Below are 8,568 nucleotides of genomic sequence, written 5' to 3'. Positions count from 1 at the left end.
GGACTCATGCTCAGTTCAATAGCACTTGCTAGGCAGGGGACAGGGGTTTGAAAGCCAAATTGGCTGGCGCATGGGTCCTAATACTAAAATTTAGGGGTTAGATCAGTGTTAGGACAGGGTGGCTGTGGAGGGATGAGTGAGTCTGCAGACAACATAGTGAGTACGGTGCCTTCTTATTTCCCCCCCTTTCCACCCAGGATGGCAGGTGAACTCTACAGAAGCACCTCTGGGCTTCCACTGACTAAGGACAACAGCTGTGAGTGGGGTGCAGAGAGGGGATGGCTCATGTTAAAGGACTTGTGGTTGCTGGACTTATGAACCGTAGGGAGAAGGACACTGCCCAGCTTATTTGGGGGGTGGGTCTTTTCCTCTTGGTTTATATTTATGCGTTGGGGCTGCTGACATAACTTCTGCTAACCCTGGGCTTACATTGCAATGTAGACGTACCCTGAGAGGGCATCTATAACGTAATGAAAGCAGTGTGGCCTAGCTGGCCTGGATCATCTGACTTGGACTCCTGGGGCTCAGGTTGTGAGGCTATAAAGTGCAGAGTAGACATTTAGGCTCAGACTGGAGCCCAGGTTAGGAGACCCTCACCCTTTGTGGGGTCTTGTAGGGTGGGTTCAAGCCCAAGTGTATACACTGTAATTTTATAACCCTGCAGCACAAGCCCCACAATCCTGAATCAACTGACCCAGGGTTTGAGAATAGTGACTTGGGTGTGTTTATGACAGTGCAGACATAATACTACGCTATGTCCAAGCTGCAATGAAACACCCAGGGCTGCCCCATTCCAGCTCAGGCTCCCGAGGCTTTGGCCGTGGGGTGGTAAATTTGCAGTGTAGATGTCTCAGCTCAGGCTCAATACTGGGCTCTGGGCCCCCTCAAAGTTGGGAGGGAGTTTAGCAAGCAAAAAAGGTAAAACCGCAATGAAGTGCTACCCTGGACTCAATGGCATTTCTCCATTGGTCTGTCTGCTTTGGGGCAGGGACAATAGCACATCCTGCTGCATTCATTATTTCATAGGGTGGTTTAGGATTTTCATTCTCAGACACTGGGCACAAAGCAGGACTCAACCTTCGGCATAAACTAAATGAGCTGGCCACAGATTCTGGCAGCCACAATGAGCATTTGGTGTGAGAGTTCAGACCTGCCCCTGTCCCAGAGGGAGGAGGTCATCCACGAGGGGACTGGACCACTGACCTACCAGCTCCTAACTCCCAAATGTTCAGTAACTCTGTTATTAGTGCCTGTGCGTGTAATTTAAACCATAAGAAAACCCACACTGGGCTAGACCAAAGGTCCTTCTGACAACAACCAATAGCAGGTGCCCCAAAAGCCACTCAACAGGGCACCACTGGCAGTTATTATCCCTGCCTCAAAAGCAGACAGACCAATGGAGAACTGCCATGAGTCCAGGGTAATACTTCCCTGCAGTTTTACCATTTGCACTTGCTAAACTCCCTCCCAACCTTCTGGGCTCCTAGACCTATCCTAGTGTTATGTCTACACTATGATTAAAACACCCAGGTCACCTGTCTCAAAGCCCAGGTCAGCTGACTCAGGGTTATGGGACTTGGACTGCAAGACTATAAAATTACAGGGCAGACATATGGACTTGAGCCCAACCTCTGAGACCCCACGAGGGGTGAGGGTTTCTGAACCCAGGCTTCAGTGTGAACACAAATATCTGCACCACTGTTTTTAGCCTCTCAGCTTTAGCTCCATGAGCCCAAGTCAGATGACCCAGGCCAGCCATGCTGCCATCTTTATCCCGGGAGAGATGGATTCTATGGGTACGCTCCCATTGCAATGGAAGCCCAGGTGTGGCACGCTGTGCTCAGAGCAGCACCCTGCAAGCCCCATATTCACCACTCTCCTATAGTGATGATACATTTGAACAAAGTCTGCCTGGTGAGGTATCATTTCAAAAATCTTGAACTGTTCATCTGTTGAACCTTAATGTCTTCTTGCATTCCATGTGCTCACATTGGTTTGGGAAGTTATGAAGTTTGCTCTGTGTGCATTACAGAAATATGTTATGAAGTTGGGAAATGCCCCCCACCAGCCTATCAGGTGCGACAAGGGAGGAGCCAGACTCACTGCTGGCCTATTAAAGGTGGCTACAGTCCCAAGGACTATCCCAGGAACCGTGTACAATGCAGACTTCGCCAAGATAACACAGCAACAATGGACATTGCTTGACTCACATCATAGCAAAGGAGCTTTCTAGAAAGTTGGAAGAAACTATGAAAAGGGGGAAGAGACATCATGACTTGGCATCTCTCCCCCACAAATCAACAGCTGGAAACACACCTGGATGACAAAACTGATTCATAAATCAGAAAAGAATAATAATAATACATTCAAACCAAAGTCCCCAAATAGCTAGTACTGGTTTTTCAGCCGAAAATTTTCAGTTTGGGGAATTTTGTTTTCGCAGTCAGACCTTGCCAAGGGAAGCAGGGAGAAAATGTTTGAGTTGCCTCCTTCAGAACAGCTTAGCCTAGACACTCTAGCTTTGGGTCACTGTCACAGCTTTGCTGAGAACTGGGGTATTTTAATAATTTGGGGAGGTCTCAGGGTGTTTGGGGGAGATTATGAGGCTGTTACCTTTTGAGATAAAACTAAGACATACAGGACTAGAGAATTTTTTTTTAGAAATCTGAGACTTAGACATTTTATTTAAAGCAAGGGGGTTTCTGAGCAGGGTTTTCTTTGCAAGAAGCAACTTTGTTTGATCTGTCATTGTACCAAAGGGGGAGATGGTTGTCTACAAAGGAAGAGGGAAGACTAAATGCATCCGAGGAGGATGGGATTCGAACCCATGCGTGCAAAGCACAATGGATTAGCAGTCCATCGCCTTAACCACTCGGCCACCTCATCTGAGGTGTCAGGAAATGGACAGGAAGAGAAATCTAAGGCCAGCAGAGACAGGGACACTAAGGTGTTCTTAAATACTAAGCGGAAGCAGGGGCTGAATGAGCTCCCCCCTCACACGTACTGACCAGCTGTGGGAAAGGCTTCAGGAACAGACCATGTTTGCATAGACACAGCTACTCTGCCTAGGTATGCAGCATCATGAGGCCGCTTCCCCAAAATGACCAGTTTTAGCTGGTGGCGGGTTACAAATCACTTTAGCACTGAGTGGTATGAAATGTTATTATCCTTCCTGCATGAGTGAAGGGCAGCAGAACATACTTAGTCAGTCCTGATGGGTGAGGAATAGCATTTATTGGACTGCATAGAAGTGATTCAGAACGTCACCCTAAAGCAGTGGTCCCCAAACATTTCACACTGTGCCCTCTTATCCATGGCTGTGGGCCCTCGGAGCCACAGTTGAAAACTGGGGCTGGGAGTGGGATGTTGCTTGCTGAAGAAAGGGGTGCAGACAGGGGCAAGTGGGTCGAGGCCGAGCTGGCAGTCAGGGGCCCAGGCTGAGAGTGGGGTTGGAAAAGAGCTGGGACAGAGTTGGGCTGACTGGTGCTCCCTCCATGGGGGCTGGCTCAGCCCCTGAGGTGCCCCTATGAATCTTCCTCTTTGTTCCCCTAGGAGTCATGCCCCACATTTTGGGGACCACTGAACCCTACACGTTAAGCAGGGGCTAGTGATGCCAAAGCCCAGGGAAAGGGAGAACAAGTGCAGGGCCCCCAGCACTGGAACTAGGCCCCCTCACTTCTGTCTGTGGCTCTGCGCCCTGCTAAACCTTCCACCCACAGCCCCATCTACTATGTCACCTCTGTTCCACCCCTTCCCCCACTAGCCCCACCCTGTCACTCCTTTACCCCTGCCCCGCTGTGGCCCCAAGACCAGAGAAGCTCTGTGCCCCTGCTGCAGCCCCCGGGCCCTAGCACGGAGTGAGAGCTCCTCCAGCCCTGGGGCTGACATGGGGGAGACTTTTCCAGGGGGACCTAATTTCTCCAGGGCCCCTAGTCATGGGCTCCACTGCCCCTTGGTGACACAAGGTTTGGGGAGGCTGAGCCCCCCCGAGCCTCCATTATGTGCTGCCCAGGCTACCGCTGCTCAGTGTGTGGCCAGTCTCTCTGTGTTCTTGTTTGTGCTGGGGAGCCTGGCTGGCCTTAGGGGTGGGCCCCCCCGGCAGCTGCCCAGGGCTCCAGGGGGTCAAAGGGCACTGTGTGCCAGTGCAAAGGTGCTCACTGCTCTCCCCTGCCCCAGTGTTCCTCTATGGCCCCATAGAGGGTTGGGGGGAGAGAGGAGCAACACTATGTGCTCCATGCGTCCTGGTCACTTTCCCCACCTAGGCTGTGCTGTGAGGGGAGCATCAGAAGCTGCTGCTCTCTGCCCTCCCCTTATGCAGCCTGGCTGAGGAAAGTGACCCGGATGCAGGGAACTCAGGTGATGTTGCTTCTTGCCCCCGCACCCCACCCCCGCAACTCCTAGGGGTGCCCGGAGGAGCAGCCTTCCAGGGAGGAGCGGGCAGCAACGTGAGCTGCTCCATGCTCACAGGTCACTCTCCCCATGTGGGTGCAGGAGGGGGTGCAGGGGTTAGGGGTGTAGGGGATGCAGCAGGGGGCAGTGGCTGCTAGCACAGGAAGGGAGTGTGGGACTTACGGGCAAAGTGGATACAGTGTAGGGGTTAGGGCACAGGAGGGGGCAGGAGATGGGGTTAAGGAGGTGCAAGGGTTGGGAGTGCAGGAGCTGCGGGGAAAGGGGGAGGGGGATCGTCCAGGGGCGATGGGGAAGTGCTAAAGTACAAGTTTTGCCCAGGGCACCATTTCCCCTAACGCTGATCCTTGAGAACATTTCTTGCTGGGAGGGGGAGGGGAGAGAGATGAGGCGTTTTCTCTCTGTTTCTTTCCTCTCCATTTTCTGCTCCTTCCTTCAATCCCAGAAACGTCCCTTGTGTTTCAGACTGTGCAGTGACGCCCTCCCTACCCCAGGCCTCTGGAGCCTTTGGAGCAGAAAGATCCCAGGAGCTGAGGAGGAATCCAGGGGTGAGTAGCTGGCAGGAAGGAGTCCTAGCAGCTCTTCCGGGAGTGCAGGGGAGAAATGACTCCCCCTTCTCTGGATTCTCCCCATGGGGCTCTGGGGAGCAGGGAGCGTTGTGTGATAAATTCCATCCAACATCCCCCTTTGATCCAAGCCAAGGGACATCTCAGCTCTGCACGTTCCCCTTGGCAGCACCAAACAACGGATGTTTTCCACTGCGCAGGAGACCCAGCCAGGGTCTGATGTGCTGGAAATATGTTGGGAAAGGGACTGTCTGAATTCCCAAGGCAGGAAATGAACAATCTACAGCGACATCATTAACCACAAACACACTCTAACCATGATCCAGCCAGTAGGGAAATGGGCAGGAATTCTTGCTGTTCAGCCATGGCCACACGTACAGAGCTGAACAGCAGTGAGTGTGCTGGGGAAGCTGGTCTGAGCAAACAATTGGAAATGACCCTTCAGTGAGAACAGAACCAGAGTGTAGAAAGGCCCCTGTGTTAAGTGGTTGTGGCTGAGGGCTTAGGGAGCTGGGGTATGACACCATAGGGGTCTTTCTGTGGAGGTTTGATTTTTGCCAGCTAGGAAAGGCTGGTGTGTGCTGTCTTCATGGCTGTACTTTCAGTGATGCAGGTTTCTCTATCCCATTGTTCCATGGGCATCCTACTAGATTGCCAGCTGCCTTTCAACTGCGGTGTGGAGACTGTTTGTGTGCGGGGAGAGACAGTGTGTGTGTTGAGGTAGGTAAGACCGGATCATTATTATCCCTACTTGAAAGAGGGAGAAGCTAAGGCTGAGAAAGGAGAATTGACTTGTCTTAGGTCACACAGCCAGTCAGTGGCAGAGCTGGGAAAAGGACTCAAAAGCCCTGATTTTGAAACTAACCATCAGATCTTGAATTTCATACATGGAATGACCTGAGTAAAGTGCTCTCACGTGAGCTCAAGACCAACAACAGTGCACAGTAATTATTCAGCAAGTATCTGAGGAGAACTGCAATGTTAGAGAGAATCACGAACTGCTCAGAGACCATTAATGCAGAGAAGCAGCAAGATTCTTCAAACATATGACTGGTTATGAGTTATTTACTTGGTCGTAAAAGAGAAGAACAAGGACCTGAGTCTCCTCCTTGTCAAAAACCCCCTGCTCAGCCAATCAGGGTAGAGACTCAGGATGGGAGGCTGAGGATTCTCACCAGAGAGCCCAAAGTATGGCCCAGGTCACCGGTGGGGATCACTGCCTGAGCATTATCTCAGCCGCACATTTTTGGGTGGACCTCCCAGAGTGGGAGCTACAGAGCATTCCCCCACAACACACACACACACACACACACACCCCTCACTCTTTGTGTTGGGAGGGGAACAGGTGAAAGGACAAAAGCAAGAGACAAAGAGAAAGGAGGGAGGGATGGATGGAGGAAAAGGTGAAACAAAAAGGACAAACCCTAATGTCCCCAGTGATTCTAAGGGAGAAAATCTCACGTGTGGAATAAAATTCAGCCTCCTTAAGCTCGTGTTTTCCATGCCTAGAATTCAACTGTCACCAGATGGATCAGACTGAACAGTTTTCAAACCTCGAGGAGGCTCTTACCTTCTAAACAGGGACAGCTGTTTTCTAGTAAAATCAGGAAAAGGGAAGGAGAAAACTCGAAAGAGATTCCTCTTGGCGCTCATGTCCGTGAACCCGAATACTCTCTCAGTCCTCAAAGACAGACCTGGAGAAGGAGACTTGCTGAAGCAAAGCCACAGGGGTCTCTGAGGTTTCCCCGGCCCCTCGCCCCTGTCCTGCCTGGCTGATGTCAGCATCTCTCTGTGAGGTCACCACCTCCCCACCACCTTTGACCAATAGTCTGAGGTCCTGCAAAAGGCCTTTCTGATGTCACTGCCACACCCCTCCCTTGCTGTGATAATGTCCTGCCCCTGGTCAGGCACTTTGGAGGTTTGAGCTACTCCCTGTGTATCACCTCACTCAAGGAGCGTTCGTTCTAGGCAGCAAGCCAGTAGTTTTGGATCATCTGCAAATTTTGTCACCTCACTGCTCAGCAGATCATTTATTAATATGTTGACTAGTCCTGGTCCTAGTACAGACACCACTAGATACCTGTTTCCATCCTGAAAACTGACCATTTAGTCCTACCCTTTGTTTCCTATCTTTTAACCAGTTATTGATCCACGTGAGGACCTTCTGGAGGTGAAAGTAAGCCGGTATGTTACGGTATGGGGTACTGGCAAGAGCCAGTACGCTGTGCCAGCCTGGCCCGTCTTCCCCAGGCTGGTGATTTAAAGGGCCCACGGCTCCCTGCTACAGTTGGACCCCAGGCCCTTTAAATCACCTCCCAAGCCCCCCTGCCGGAGTCCCGGGGAGCAAATCACTGCCGTGGATGCTGCTCTCTCCCGCTCTGTGAACACAGAGCAGGGGCGGCAGAAGCTTCCTTACAGTGGGGGGGGGCACTGTTATCTGAACTGTGGCACCCCCATGACACTCCTTCCCTAAGGACCTCCACTCACAGCTCCTCTCCCCTCGAGGCCACACCCACAGAACGCCTCTTCCCCAAGACTGCACCCTTCCTCCCCCTCCATCATTTGTCCTAACAGCCAGTAAAGAGTGGTGGGGCCATGGCCCTCTAACTCCCCTGTTCCAGCACCCCTGACACAGAGCTAAGCAGGCAGCAGTGTGTACGTGTATGTGTGTGTGTGTGACAGAGAGTGCTGTGCTGTGCTGAGCTGAGCCAGTGAGAGAAGGGGGGCTGATGTCGGGGCTGTCCCCTGCCTCAGGACTGGTTGCTTCCAGCTGCTGTCTGAACTTAGAGACAGTGTGCCGACACACTCACTCTTCTGCAATGCACACACTGTCTCTCCCCCGCACACACACATGCTCTCTACCCCACCACGCACATTGCAGTTGAAAAGCAGCTGGCAATCTAGTAGGATGCCCATGGAACAATGGGATAGAAAACAGTATCATGTGATGCTGTACCAGCCCGTGAGGCATTGCAAACCCTTCCCAAAGCACCCTGCAGCCAGTTGCACAGTGGGATAGCTACCACAATGCACTGCTCTCTGTGGCCATCCAAGAGATGCTAGCATGGATGTGCTCTGGTGACACAGGGCATAGGGTGGACATGCAACAGCTGTTCAATTAAAACACTTTAACTAAAGCCATGTTACTCTTTCACGTAGACATAGCTTAAGAAGGAGACAAGACTCAGCTTCATCAAAACTGGAGAACCACAATTTCCTCCTGTCACGGAGTCCCCAGGCGATGCTCTGGAACTGCTCCCCACCAAGCCAGTTAGGACTTTGGGGAGCCTCCTCTCCCTTGGAGCAGACTTGTTTAGGGCAAGAAGCTCACACGTCTTCACCTTCTGGGTCTCTCCTTGGAGCATTCAGCATCCTCTGCCCCTCCGTGCGCTTCCCACAGCGAGCCCACCCCAGCGGGGTCCTGGGGAAGCCACCGGGTTTTGCACCCCCACTTTGCAGTCAGACGTGACTCTCAGCCAGCCAGTAAAACAGAGGTTTATTCGATGACAGGAACAGGGTCTAAAACAGAGCTTGTAGATACAGCGAACCGGACCCCTCGGCTGGGTCCATTCTGGGGGGCAGTGAGCCAGACCCC

The 8,568-nt window shown here is 52.1% G+C and overlaps 1 non-coding gene across 1 annotated transcript; it reads right to left on the bottom strand.

The window, feature by feature from the left end:
- Window positions 1–2,804: 2,804 nt before the first annotated feature.
- Window positions 2,805–2,886, bottom strand: TRNAS-GCU (transfer RNA serine (anticodon GCU)). Its single transcript has one exon. It is a non-coding gene; the product is annotated as a tRNA-Ser (tRNA).
- Window positions 2,887–8,568: the final 5,682 nt, after the last annotated feature.

Source organism: Gopherus flavomarginatus (assembly GCF_025201925.1).
Source record: "Gopherus flavomarginatus isolate rGopFla2 chromosome 13 unlocalized genomic scaffold, rGopFla2.mat.asm SUPER_13_unloc_1, whole genome shotgun sequence".
Lineage (NCBI taxonomy): Eukaryota > Metazoa > Chordata > Testudines > Testudinidae > Gopherus > Gopherus flavomarginatus.
Note: the sequence above shows the minus strand (reverse complement) of the source record. Positions and strands in the feature narration are given on the sequence as shown.